The sequence below is a fragment of the Neodiprion pinetum genome, chromosome 1 (genome assembly GCF_021155775.2).
Source record: "Neodiprion pinetum isolate iyNeoPine1 chromosome 1, iyNeoPine1.2, whole genome shotgun sequence".
Classification (NCBI taxonomy): Eukaryota; Metazoa; Arthropoda; class Insecta; order Hymenoptera; family Diprionidae; genus Neodiprion; species Neodiprion pinetum.
Genome location: NC_060232.1, coordinates 30,867,089 through 30,882,097, shown reverse-complemented (window position 1 = coordinate 30,882,097; position 15,009 = coordinate 30,867,089). Strand labels below are relative to the sequence as shown.

The 15,009-nt window shown below is 45.0% G+C and overlaps 1 protein-coding gene and 1 long non-coding RNA gene across 3 annotated transcripts in view; one reads left to right on the top strand and one right to left on the bottom strand.

The window, feature by feature from the left end:
• The window catches only part of LOC124215018 (uncharacterized), a 93,130-nt gene that overhangs the window by 28,278 nt on the left and 49,843 nt on the right, over positions 1-15,009 (top strand). The gene's annotated exons all lie outside the window — the stretch shown is intronic.
• Positions 5,930-10,296, bottom strand: LOC124215041 (uncharacterized). Its single transcript, XR_006882261.1, has 4 exons — positions 10,209-10,296; positions 9,699-10,125; positions 9,392-9,596; positions 5,930-9,274 (listed from the first exon to the last, which is right to left on the bottom strand). It is a non-coding gene; the product is annotated as an uncharacterized lncRNA (long non-coding RNA).

Here is a 15,009-nt window from a genome sequence, read left to right as displayed (position 1 = left end):
GGTGTATATATCTGTATATAATAACCGCCCAGCACGAAGAAAACTTGCTAACCAGCCACTGACTGCTAATAGTTTCCGGCATAAATCTTCGTCATATATACGTCCCGTATCTATAACGTATATATATATACACAATACGTGGTTTGATGAACAGTTAGAAAATTGTTACATTCGAACGTAAAAGACCATCACGTGTCAAATCTGCCTGAGAATTTATAGCAAATATCCGTTCTATTTTAATCACCTACGATTATAGCCCCGTTATACCACTTTTCTCATTGATGTTGAGTATCAGCGGTGTGAAAAAGATGTAGGTAAACGTACCGCAGTGCGAGGGGAGCAACAGCGCCAAGGAGACCTTTTCATAAACTGGGATTAATTTCGCTCCGTGCCAGGTTAACCTTCTAACTTTTTGTCCTTCTTTCTTATTTTTTTAATTTTCTTTACTCTCCCTCGCTTCTCATCTCTTCTTATCTCTTGAACTCGGTTCTTTCTTTCAATCTTTTTTCCCCCGCAAAAGCAGCCCCGGTTTATTTCGTTCTTCCTTTAATCTTGGCCCATCCATCCGGCCTTTGTCCCCCGCGACCGAAGTACCTACTTCCAATTCCAATTTCCACTCTGCCACTTTTAGTTCACCCTTATATACCTACCTACGAGGATCGCTGCGCACGCTGACGAGGGAAATTTGTGAGCGTCTACCAATGGTGTGCATGTATCCTGTATAGGTAGGTATCTACCACGATGACCAAGTTTTCCGGCTTTGTTACCTGATCCGGAAGTCAACTCGAAATGCCTTCTGCACGTCCGCCCCATTCGTCCCGTTGTCAGCTGTCGAATGCTAATTTGCGCGTCACACTGTACAACTTTGCGTCTGCTTATGTGTTTACACGGTGCACGGTGTATGCCTACGCGCGATACGATTGCAGTTGACAAAATGTTGGTATTACGTAGATAATTAAGGAAGCTGTCGTGCCCGTATCGGATGGCATTGTAGTTGAGGCGCTTTGGTCTTCGCTTCGCGGTCATCGCTGTGAAGAACGTTTTTTTTATCCACCTTCTTAACCGGTCTATGCAGGATTTGGGGTCGAGAAGAGAACGCACGTTTTGCCTTCCACGGGTGCGCGCACCTCGAGAACGAGGAGAATATCGATGTGTACAATTATGGAAATCAATCGGTGAATTCGTGCGCAAGTACAGCGCGATGCAAATGTCGCAGCGGCACAAAAGCGAGCTGCGAAAGAACAAGCGGTATTCTTGATACAGCTCACGTTAGCCACACCCTATTATACATTCGGTACGCGAGTCCAACTATGTATTTACATACTTTGGTAAGCCGTGGTTACTCTTCTCCCGCTGCAGTAGGCATTCCCTGCTTCGGGGATCGCTTCAGTCGACGAAAGGTAGAAAATTCTATTACAACATAAGTATGCCGAGAGGCGGACCAAATAGCGCAGATTACGCTTCTTTTAATATGCTAAAATCGAACGACTCCCCGGCCAGCAATTTTTCTCGCCGAGTTTTTTTTTTATCTTTTTCTTTTTTACTCCTTGTTGTTGTACAAAATCGTGCGCCAATGCATAACGCGAGGCTGGGAGCTGAAATAAAGGAGGGGGAGATGCAGACCGGGAAAACAAGTAAATTAGTTCAGACGAACAATTCGGACTCTCGAAGAACAACGGCAGCTAGACGACAATGGAACGCGCGTAAGCCATTCGGTTTGAGTCTAATTCATGCCTGACGCTTGTGCGCCCTGGACTCTTGTTCTCCATCCCTGACCTTACGTCACTGAGAAATTGGTGAGGGAAGAAAAAACGAGACGGATACCCGTCGCCAACCAATTTCAACCGTCCCTCTCTTAATTCGTAGGGGAGTTCTCTGTGAAACTAATCTCATTCTTGTATCTGGGATTACGGTAGTATTATTATACTTATACCGTGACGTATTTATTCCAGCATAATCGCGACATCGGCAATCCAGTCAGTCACGAACCAATGAAACCTGTATCCTGCTTATACGAATTCTAGATTCAATCTTGATCGAAAATTCTTATAGTTTCGTGAAACTTAAATAAGACAAGTAATTTTAAATTCTTGTTTGCTTGCATTACTCGCTTTCACTTGCTCTATTTTTCATCAAACGAGAATACCGTAAATACAGTTTAAAATATTCTATGTATTGAATCGGTGGTAAAAAAGGAACTACAGGGAATTCCATTCGTGCAAGGTTTACCCTCTTAATGTTCTTTCTTTATAAAGACCTTTTTTCTTCGACCCGACACGTAAATTATCTAAATTAAAGTTAAATAAGTGACAAATATACGTGGAACATAAAAATTCGGATGTATAAAAAAACGAAGAAAGTATTACGTAACGGAAACTTGATCGTTGATCAAAATGCCAAAGTTTACCTCTGGCATAAAAGCCTCGCGGAAAAACAGGTCCAACTTGACTGGCGAGGTGCAATTTCACGGACACGCTTGTTATTGAATCACCATGTCATTACGTAGGATGCATACCTACCCCGATTACCTAATTTTTAAACACATAACTATACCTTTTTCTTCATTAACGCCTGAACTCGGACGAATGTATTCCTTACAGTCATACACACTTACGTATCCTACAGCTGATGTAAAGAAAAATGCAGCGTAATGAAAGTGAAGATGTAGTGAATTGTATGTATAACGACACGTGACGCGAATACATGCCGATCGCATCTGCGAGTGATAATAATCGAAGATATATAATATGTGTAACGCGGTGCGCGTGAAGGGGGAGTCGGATGAGCGATGGGGCCGATGTGCAAGGTGTCCGAGGCCTTGGGCCAAGAAGTTTACGAGTCTTTGGTCTCCCCTGCCGCCCAGCCGCCGCTTCTTCCTTTTCGGTTCAGGATCACCTGCCAAAGTTCCCACGTCTTGAGGATCTCGTTGTGCGACGGCCGTTGCTAACCGTCGATCCGAGCCCCAGCATGCACGTCACATTGCCGATGCACTTGCGTTTCCGAGGGATGTGCTAGACACAAAGAGCTCGAGATACCTGCACAGAAGACGACGACGATGAAAAAAGAAATTCATTGTGTTTCGTGCTCGCATAAAGACGCACTTGTCTCGCACGGTATTTAGGCACGCTCTGGACACGTTCCGGGATCTTCGCCCCATTTTATCCGTCCTCCGTTTGTTGGGTAACACACGGATCATGCCGTTATCCCGTTAAAGTCAATGCATCCAAGCTGCGCCCGTTTGCACGTCGTTTAAGTAAATTGTCAAATTTGAATTTCGATTTTTGCCCGTTCTCTCATGTTGTAATGAATTATCGAGGCAGACCAAGGCTGCCAAGGCTGCAGCGAACCGTAATAATTCCCTCCTCGTGTTTTCCTCGCGGTGTCTCTCTTCTTGCCTCCATGGCAGACAAAAACCTTTTGGGAGGGCGAGTGCGAAGGCTAAGTAATACCAGACCTTTGGTGGTCTCCCGTCGTGCCGTAGAAGATATTTTTATCATTTATGTACCATTCAACGCGTGCGCGTATACGATGCGTCTGTGTCTGTGACTGTGTGCGTGCGTGTGTGTTTGTCCCCCGACGGGTATTCGTGTATGTATGGTTTCCTATAACTTATCAAATTTTCTCTACAGCCTACACTCGTGCATGTGGACGAACCCACACGCACCTTTAACATATGTGAAGTTCTTTGCAGAGGGTTTCGTATTCCGTGGATGGTTGGCTCGTCTCGACGATGTTGAGTGGCTAAAATTTCCTAAAACTTTAGCATGGGTTGATGTAACACAAAGGCGCCATTTAGATTCGAGTTGTTGTTTTACGTGGTTTATAATTACGGCCAATCGTGAACAGACGCTCGCCACGATGTCTGGTTAATACTGTAATCAATCCAGCCGACGTACAGAATCGTTTATTATTCAATAATACTTATTATTATAAACTCGCCTCTTCTTGCATTGCTAATTTTGCATTGCAATACGTAATCGCCAGTTAATTTTAATCACAACAATCTGGGTAGGTCGAATCAGTCGATTAAATAGTGCAAAAACGTCAAACCGGTACATCCATCCTTTCTATGGTGGGTTAAAAATTGGCGTTGATTGTACATTCCTACCGGGTTAATGGGTCTGGCATGAGTCGATTTGGACGAACGAATAAAAGCGGATTCACTGTCAGAGACGCTGTAATCGTATTACGTAAACCTTTAATAATTCCTCAGACTAAAGTCGAGTACAGAAAAGTACCGTGATATCAGCAAACTTCACTAAACTCGTTTTACTTTATCGGTGCATAGTTGTGGTAAAGTTCGAAGTTGATCGTTAGTCCGATCGCGGTGTATAAAGTATTGCACGAGGAGTGTTCGACCAATGCCGACGAGAAAAGAATCCTCTGGAGCGAAAAGTTGAAGTATATAAAGAATAAGAAAACGAAGAAGTCTCGGGAAAAATAATTACACACAAGATGACTGAACACTGGATTTTCCCCATTTGTCAAAGTCACCGCAACGCTGCTCCCCGTCAAGTTTGAGTCGTAAGAATAGCCGGGCACCCATAAACGTACCCTTGTACACAGCTCAAGCCTTCGAGCAGAAGCGCGTATATTACAGCCGCTACGTCGTGGGGTTGGTCGTCTCGATTTTGACTCGACATTAGAATCCCTAGCAGAGAAAAATCGAGCCGGCAGTTGGTGGCAACAAATATTTGCCTTCGGATAGCAGAGATAAGGCAGCGCGCGGGGGTTCGCCACGTTTGTCGCACTGTACATACATACCCACGTTACACGTATATCCATATAATAATACACGAGGTTGAAGTTGGTAATGTTATCGTAACGAAACGTCGAGAAACAATCACTCTACTTTCTCACGTTTAAAACGATTTCGAACGAACTAGGATTGGAAAATATTAGTACATGTATTTCGTTTTATTACGATTTACTGAAAATCAAACAGTTAAAAAAATGCTAAATAACGGCTTTTTCCTCAACATGATTAAAATACGCACATACCGAGTCACAACGCACGTCTCCGCGTTCAGCCATACGCGTTACGGCCGCGGTATTACACCATGAACGTGCACGGTTGGGCGTAGCTGGGGATACAGCAAGGGGTGCTGTGCCTCGAAAAGGTCCCTCTCTCTATACCTGCTACCTACAAGGCTTCCACATTACGCCCGTGCTGCACGAAACGCAACTCCTCTCCGAGAGGAGGTGTGTTCCTTTTCCCTATTTTCGGGAGAAAAGGGTAGGCGACGAAGCCGCAGATTTGGTAAAATATTTGACAAGGACAAGGGTCCCGTGACGTCACGTCAGTGCGTAGATACGTATAACGCAGGTATAACCTGCAGCATCCTTTTCCTTCTTACAATCTGTGTTTGCCTGTGTGTATAAGCCCACGGAACGGGGAACCTTGTTTACTTTGTGTGCGGTGAAGGTAAAACTGGTGTGTAGCTAGAAATTTGAGAAGAATTCTTAGAACTTGATGGAACAGGTTTTCCTGGGCGCGTCCACGTTATACCAGCTCGAGGGTCAGGTCAGTGCTGCTACAGAAACTTCGAAACTCCTTTTCTTCCTATTCTTCTTCCACCTCTTCTCAGTTCTCCTTTTATCTTTCGAGAGTCGAATATGGACCATTGCCACCACCACTCCGAACTATATACGCAGGTTATCCCGAGTCTTGTGTTTGTGCTTGTGTACACATGTCTACCTGCAACGCACCGTGGCGGCGATCACCGAGAGATGCGTCAACTGCCCGAAGTGGCCGGCAGAACGAGTTTTCACCGCAACTTTCGATGCGAGCGTTAATCAATTGTAATCATAAATACATCGCGGTTTAACGATGGAGAAAAAGGAAGATTTAAAAAAAATTGTTTTTTTTTAAACCGAGGAAAAAAAATGTAGACGGAGAGAAACGGATAGTAGCTTATTTGCAGCCTGCATGATCCAAGCATCGAATTGGTTGGTTTATTTTTCTATAAAATACACCGTGCGTATGTACATATTTACACAAACTATACCTATGGATACGTGATTAAACATGTCCAAGTTATTGGAATTTCACGTGTGTAAAATTCCATTCGCTCTTGTTTATAACGCTGAAAGCTCGTACCCTGAGCATTACCCACGGCTCGCTTTGATTCGGTTGGTGTGAGTCTTATAGGCGATAGGTATGTAATCAACCGGCTGTGCATTCGTGTGGTTTAGTCTCGTAAAAGAGAGACGGAGGACCTTCGAATATATAATGAGTACGTACCGAAAGACGGAATCACGAGAGTGAACGTGTGATTATATTTGATATATTTTGGCGTACATGGACGGTTTTACACACGCCGATTTGACAGGTGGAGCGAAAACGAAAGGGAGGAGGAATGGATGGGAAAAGTTGAGTGATAGAGAAAATACGAGAGAAATAAGGAAAAGGTGGAAGATGAGAAAAAAATTTAATACCAACAGGAGAGGAAAGTATCGACGAAATTATATCGGCTGCCGCACGTGTGTAAGCGTTATTTCTTTTTTCCAGGGTGGTGACATCGATTCGCCACGAGCTGCAGGTTAAATTTCTCGAAAGGCGGTGTTGTCGAAATCCAGTTCTTTCTACATATTTATAATTTCATTCGTTTGAACTTCCAACAAGCTGGCAGCCTGTTATTTTTAAATATCTGCTATAAGAAAAATCCTTCGCTCGCTTATTTTTAATCTTACCGTTTAAACGCGCGTGTGTCTCCTCCAGACTGGTATTTTATGACATAAATATTATACTTTACATTACAGACGTACAGGTAGCTCCTACAAATTTTTTGCGTCATAATCGTTAAACATCTTCTGTACTATATGCATTATGTTCACGTAATTATATAAGATGCGACTATTTCGAGTGACGTCAATCGTTGTCTACAATTTACAGTCTTTATGGGTTTATTTATATATCCGTCGTTGTTGAAGTTGTTATTTATACGATATTTATACGATAACTTGGCCCGCTGTTTCACCGAATCATGATATAGTTACTTTCGGCAACCACGAACGAGCAGCAAACAGTAACACAATCAGCAATATAATCATCACGAAGTGGTCACGAACTAGTTTATTAATAACTCGACACGGTGTTTTTCTACATCGGACTCAAAACCGGATGTATTCAATGTATACCTATGACCAGCGATTCCCCTGGGTCTAACACGTGGTCGTCCTAACCTACCGCAGTAACGTAATCGGACTGTTTCGACTCGGTCAGTTCGCAAACGACATTTATCACCAATTAGCGTCCACGTACATTATACCATCGATTATTCGTTCGATGCACACCGCGCGAGGAAAATTGCGTGAAATTCGCTTAATTAGTCCACGGTAATAAATTAGCAGGCAGTAACATATTTCCGATCCCTTGTTTGGTCGGAATCTCGCCTTTAAATAGAATCACCAGTATTCGTATCAAGCTCCGGGGGATAAGCCGATGACGAAGTATTAAAGAATCGAAACAAGAAGCATGGGTACTCTGTACATGTACTCTGATTCTCATTCTCGTCCACAGCAGTGAAAAGTTTCTTCGCGTGAGCGATGGGTGTGCTTGTTTGCATATGCTTTGATATATATATATATATATATATATATATATATATATCGCACGGTGTGCCGGATTAAAGGCGTATATCGAATGACAAGCACATCGAGGAACACTAGCCGAGTTATATGCGAGTAAAATGGTTCCGTTGTTCCGCTCGCGTACGACACCGCGACTGTACAAATATTGGCCGTATCAGCCTTTTAGCATACTAATGGTCAGGCCGGGAGGCGGAACGAACGCCATTTGTTTACCAAACCCATAAATCCCTTGAGCGCATACGGTATATTTATAACACTGAAAATAGACCCCCGGCGACTCGGCCCGCGGGTTATCCAAGTCGCTCGATGCATTCGAGTCACGCCGAAGCTCTCGAGCCAGCACGGCAGTTGAGAAGAAGAGTTTTCCTCGGCATCGGATGAAGCGAGCAACTTGGCGAATTGCAAATGGCGTTTACAATTAATAAAAATCATCTCCTGCCGCAATGCGAAGCGATATATCCCAGCGGTGGAGTTAGCTCAGTTGCATCGAAGAGGAAGGGGTTCGTTTATTGGTTCCTTGTGTCACGTAGGCCTTGGCCTCATCTCGGCGCCAAGGTTCCTCAAGGTCATAGTAGTGGTCCTACTCTCAGGAACGATGGAAGCTCGTCGGGGGCCAAGGAGGAATAACGATGAAAGGTAAAGGAAGAAAAAAAAAAAATGCCGCACACATCGTGGAAACATAATGTTGGGCGTAAACAATTGGGAAGCATAACAATTTAAAAATAATAATAAGAGAAAATAGTCGAAGGAGACTCGAAGTGTCGAAAAATAACCGCACGTACGCACACTCGCGCGGCTTGTACGCTGTTGAGCAGAAAAATAATCTACTTCCACGTCCAGCGATACGATGCATCGTCGAGTGTTGGTTACGCGCGATGTATGGAGCCCCTTGTAGATGTGATGTACCATGTACAGCACCCATACCTCTCAGCAACGTGCGTGAACACCACGGAGGCTGGTTGCTCGTATTTATGGGCTATAGGCGCCGGAACCCGGTGTGGTGGGACTTGTCCTCTGCAGTGTATGTATAAGACGATAATGCGCGAGTAGAGCCATCCCGTCGTCCTGCCCATCCTCACGGTATAATCCAATGCCTAAATTTCGGGTTCCGTGGAGACGCACGTCCAATCAGGTCTCGAATTGTGTAATATTGTATTTCGGTGGCTCAGGTAACCCTGAGCGTGAATCGTTCCGGCCTCGAGATATACCGGTAAACGATCCTATTCCACGTTGTTTGTTGTAAACTACCATAGGCCTCCGTTACACGCACCGCGGTCTGCACGTTGTCTCCCGGGCGCGTTAGACAGCGAAGAGGCAGTAAAAGCGTGATCGCGCTACTCCGAGAGACAATAAGAGCCGCTGAAGATAGGAACGATCAGTTGTTACAGAAAGAGAACCCGCACCTCGAATGATCTCTTCGCCGAGCTTCCACACCCACGAAAATTCAACCACCTTTCTGGTGGGTACCACTTGCATCGAGCGTGTTGCGCGTTGTTGTACCCATGCTGATTTGAAGAGCCGCCTGGTAGGACGAGGGTCGTAGTTAATTTCTTTCGCCTTCGCCCCAAACAGTAATCGAGAACTCTATACGTTTTCGCCCCTGGGACACGGACTGCAGGGCAAATAAGACCGACCAAAGCCTCTACATATAGACTCGGCCGACTTCGGACCCCTCGGATTGCTGGGGAAGAGCGAACGCACACTTAATTACCTCTAATCTCTTCTCTTCGGCTTTTCATCTTACTTTATTGGTGGTTTCAACGATGGCAGTGAACCTTGCTTCGAGATCATTATTTACCTATATACCACAGTCACGTTGCCGAGGACTGGCCGGTGTGCGGTAATTTTCAGTCCAGGCTAGAGAGGACAGTGCTTTTGTAATCTCACGGTGCCCAGTGGCCTTGGAAATGTTGAATTTTGCCTGTCCTTCAAAAGTCCTGGAAACTATGCTTGAATTTTTCTTTTCGCGTAGAAATATTCTATTTTCGATGTCCTTGAGTAACCTGACAATGTCATGAAAATGTCCCTGAATTAGTAACGGATTTTTGACTGGACATCTTGGACTTTCTACTTCGAGTAATGGTCATGAAAAAAGTTTTTCGTACAGGCAACGTGGAGAGGAGAGAGACCCCCGCTTGATAGTCGAGAGTTTCGAGGCACTCCCGTCGAGGGTGATCCTCCTTACGCGTCGTAACAAGCTGCAGCGAGGCTAGTAATTGTAGCAATCAGGATGACGGTCGAATTGTACAATACGGCTGGGCCAATGATGCCTAGGACCTGCACCGGCGGACGGATAACCGGTCAGATGTCCGGAGGGATGACGGGGGCAAGTTTCCGATTCTTCCTCTATCGTATAATTATGGGCCATACGTTGGTCGCCGCGCGGACAAGTCTCGGTTTTATGACTTTTAGAGCTTTCACAGTCTCCGTATTATGCCTACTACTACACGAAGAGCGTTTATAGCCGCCACCGTCCAGCCTGCAACTCCGAGCTAGACATCCTCTTTGGAATATTTAATTCGTTGGGTACACCTACCGGTATAAAATCACCGTCCGTCAAGCTCTGGCTATTCTTAAATAATTCTCACCTTCGACAACCCATTGGCAATATTTACACGACTCTCTTGGTTGACGTGCGACGATATGACGCGCCGGCGTGCACTGCCTTCGTAATCACCGCTTCGTCGGGAATGAAAACTATCGTACCCGCGTATAAACGATATAGAAACGCCACAGCATAGTATTTATTCACTTTATTTAACCTTGGTAAACCACAGTGCAGTCTACGCCTTGACTTATTCCTAATTACCTAAGTGGAAATCGTTCATTAGTAGTACGCCGGGATAATTAACTCGCCGGTTTATTACACTCGCCGCGGCGCTGCGGTGTTTGAAATCTTCAATTTTCACTGTAAGTATAAGATATGTGATATTGCCGAGTGGGACACGTGTGAGTTTATACTAGTACAAGTGTACCCTCCTTTCTCCGCCGACTCTACGATATTATGACTCGTAATCTTCTCTGCGAGGACATCTCGGTCCATGGATGTATTGCGAACGGACAAACACGCGTGGAAATTCATGCCCGTCGCGTTTTCCACCCACACACACGCGGATCGAAAGCAACTCTCGTTAAAGCCACATAATAATACCGCGCACCGCAAACCTCGCGAATTCAATTTGCATTAATTAATTATCCATGTACGTTGTGCCGACAAACACAAACCGAGGAATTATCGGCCAACTGGCCGCTTGCACGTGAAAAGTAAACAGGGATTGCTCGTATACGCGTATAGCAGATCGATTTTTGATTACACGTTATGTTAGAACGCATCGGCCAGGTTTACTCTATTCGTCAATTTGTATATGTAGCTGCATTACGGAGTCTGGACAAAATACATTTTTCCCACTTGTTTGCCGCAATACTCGAATGACCGCGGTATTTTTTAAATAACACTATTATTATTTTCTTTTTTCCCCTCTTTACTCTCAGTCCTCTTCGTCATTGCGAATTATGCGAGGTTTGATACGGCGGGGCAATGTACAATTTCAAATTTCATCTAGCGTGACGGCATACCACCTTACGCTGTTTGTGACTTGGTTTATAAGTCAAAAGAGACTTACTGCCGAGCAGAATTTTAACTTGTATGTGTACTTATATACACGCATCTCATTTGTATGGAAGTGGCACTGGCGTTTGTTTTTCTTTCGACGCTGCTTTAATGCCTCTCGCCCATTGCGTGAGCATAGTGCGTTTATATTAAAATACATACCTATATAAATATATTCATATATATGTGTATACCCTGTATAGTGCGTTCGTGTACCTGCTGTGTTTGATAAATGTCTTTGCGTACACAATGCATGCACGCATCGTTATCCCGAAATTAATAATTAAATTACAATTGTCCGGAGGAAATGAAACCGAGCGCCCTTTCACTTTTGCCCTAATTGTACCGCGAATTTTAGTCTCTATCTATCTCTCTCTTTCCTACTGACAGCTTCTGCAGCGCGGTCATTCTTCCCTCGTTTCGTTGACATCTTACAGCAGGTACATTGAATTCAGAGTTTTCGACCCGGCAAGGATGGCAGTCTTGACGATCAATTCAAACCACTGCTTTCCTTTCCGCATTTTTCCAACAATACGATCCGCAGCAGAACCACCGCGGCGTAAAATTGATCCGTGTACGTCGGAGTACGAGAAAACAATTCCCGGCCAAATGCAGATGGAGGAAACGGTTTGTCTCCGGGTTAGCACCACCTGTTGAACTCCTGCAGGACCACAGCTTGATCAACGTGTAAGAAGTCGAAGCCACGGTGTCATCGTCGCTGTCTGCTTGTGCGGCAGTGCTCTGGACTTGGCAAGGTGTAACCTAACCTACTTACACCTGGGTATAACAGGTCTACGCCGACTCTAATCTACGACGAAATGGCGCACAGCCCGCAGACCGATTGTTATAACTTTGTACAGCTCTCGAGACAGAGTGCAATTTGGAGAAGTAGAACAAAGTACTTGTTGTTTATTCCTCGGAACATGCCAGTAAAACGTTTTCATCCAAGAAATTAATCCGATTATCAGCCAGCTGCAGTGCAGCCTAACCCCGAGTACCTTCTTGAGAGTTGATGTAAAATAAACAATCTTATACTACCTATAAGAGAAAGCCAAGTTAGAGAGCAAGCCAAGTTCTCCGCCTTCACCCTCGTTCTCTAAAAACGTCTCTTTTTTCCGCCTGACACGCGCAGCAATTCGGTGAAATGATACAATAATTTTACTTTCCAACTAGTTTTTTCTCCGCACGTATACCGCGAGTCTAGCTTCTCTGCAAGACGGGACAAAAACAAACATGAAACAGGGGTAAAGAGCAATCCAATCAGAATTTACGGTGTACCGACGTCTGTAGCGATAGTAAGAATTCCGTCCATTTCGCCTTCTTACGCGAAACATATTTATCAAGAAAATGTCCATCGAAAAGGTCAAACTGATTTCGATCCGCAATTTTCAATCGGTGAAAGATAATTCAAGGACACTGTATTTTTCGCACGATCTCGTGTCTACGGACATTTAGGAAATCATATTAGGTACATGTACTATAACGGGGAGTGGCATGTGATCGAGTGCCTTGCAGATTTCGGTACAAAGTTCAGTCGAACACGTGAGAATGTAGAAAAAAGTCAATAATTCACCACATCGCACAAGAAATCATCCCGAATGACGTTGATGCACGATTCTCTTCAGCGTCATTTGTATAACGGTATTTCGATAGCGGGGGAGGAATCGAGGGTGCTAGGGTCAGGGGGGTGGAGGTCAGAGCTTGGAAAGGTCAATATTAAGCATGGCCGATACATCGGAATTTCAAACATGCGCAAATAAAATCACGAAATATCAATTCTTCGAAATCTTGATTTTCGAAAAATTTATCTTTTCTTTATTCTACTTTCGCACGCTTGAAGTCCTGATATATCGGCCATTTCAAATATCGATCCTTCCAAGTTTTGACCTCCACCCGATCAGAGCACACTGTCGGTGTTCACCCAGGAACGCCAAGCCGCGCTTGCACGAGTGTCACGATTTGATTCCTTATCATTATGCCATAAGAGTAGGTACCCTGATCGCATGCATCGCCGTGCTGCAGGAGTCAGTGATTCGTCTTCGGTTACGGCCCACGTCTTTGCGCTGCCCGGGCACGTCTGCTTATGAAAACAAGTTAACCGGTGTGTTACATGCGTCGAGCGTATATGACCACCTCTCTCTCTCTCTCTTTCTCTCTTTTTAGTCTCTATATTATCAGGATGGACAGGTTGTGTATGGGCTCACGTGCACGCGATGCGCCAAGCTGCGGGTCTCCAAACGCACGTGCGTATTTCGCTCACGCGTGTGTGCGCCGCGGATATCTGTCCATCTATCCATCCGTCCTCTATCCGCGCAAATGCGCATACACGCGTGCAGGCGTAGATCATGCACACAAGAATGGGGGGGGGGATAGACACCAAGAAGAAAACTCACGCACGTTGTACGATATAGGTATACGTATATATATATAATATATTATATATATACGCGGAGGCTGGTGTCACGTGTTGTTTATGCGTTCTACACACGCTCCGCCCCATCACCTGATCTCGCTGTAGAGATTCTCAAGTGCGGGATATGTATCGAGCCGTAGTAAAATCTATCGTACAATCACGCACACTCTTCCACATCCCAGCAGCATCTCGGAGAAAGTCGACACACTCTCACATTTTCTGGTAAATACGAGTATACCAGTTATTCGACGACGAGATCATTCGTGATGTATAATCGAGTAGTTTTCGACCAAGGGTACGGTGTAAAGTCGTCGGAGGGTGAAAATGCAATCGATTTACCAGGCATAGGAGGCACTATACCCAGTATTTTCGAGCCAGCGATAAGTTTCTATCGAGAACCACTGTGCGGCGTGATACACAGGCTGTATGGTGTTTTATTTAGCCGAAGTGTCCGCGGCGAAGTCTGCAGGGGCAGCCAGCAAGCAAGTTGGACAACCAATGTCAGAGCACCCCTCCCCCACGTAATCGAGAAAAGTAGCAACGAATGTCAAATATCGTGTCGTATATGTGCGTTTTCGATTCGTGCGATCGAATAAGTCTGCGCATATTTCGTCTTCGGCGATCGGAAAGAAGTGATTTTTTTCCTTTTTTTTTTCTTGTCAGAGACTGCAGAGTACACGTGACAAGTTGACCTCCCTCCCGCCCCTAGAATATTTTACGAATTCCGAAAACAGATCGGCTGACTTCAAAAATTGAATATTCCCAAAAGAAATTTAACGCAAAAATTCATCCCACCGTAAACTCAGAGCGCATAAATCACTCTTCGAAATCTGTACGTGGCCAATTTTTTAAACTCTTATCAAAGTCCAGAGAATATGGGACCTGTGACTGTAGCGCAGCCTGAGAATCAGCCCAACTCCCCAAAAATTCGCGATTCAAAAGCCAACGAAGCGCCCAACGCTTGACACGTTTGTCGTTATTTCGTTTGCTTTTTACCGCCACACGGAGGATGAGGGAGGCAGTTGTTCAGAAATCAGACCAGCCACACCGGGTCGGCGGCTCTCCTTCATTCGAGCCGCAATCAGAGAGTGTTTCTGCATCTCGCGTTGCGTGGGTGAGCCTGTGTTGGTTATCCTCTCCGTTGGTCTCTCCTCGAATGTGTATGCATATACATAGATATACCTACTTCGTTGCCACTCGTACACCCGTCTCCTTTGCTCCTCCGTCCGTACGGACGTTTCCTTCTCCGCTCATTTTCCCACTTGTACCCGATATCATCTCGCCCACACTCTCTCACAACCGCAGCGTCTGCACAACCACATCATACGATACTGGCTACGCACATTTAGCCCTGACTTTTTCTCTCCCCCTACCTCTCTCTCTCTCTCTCTCT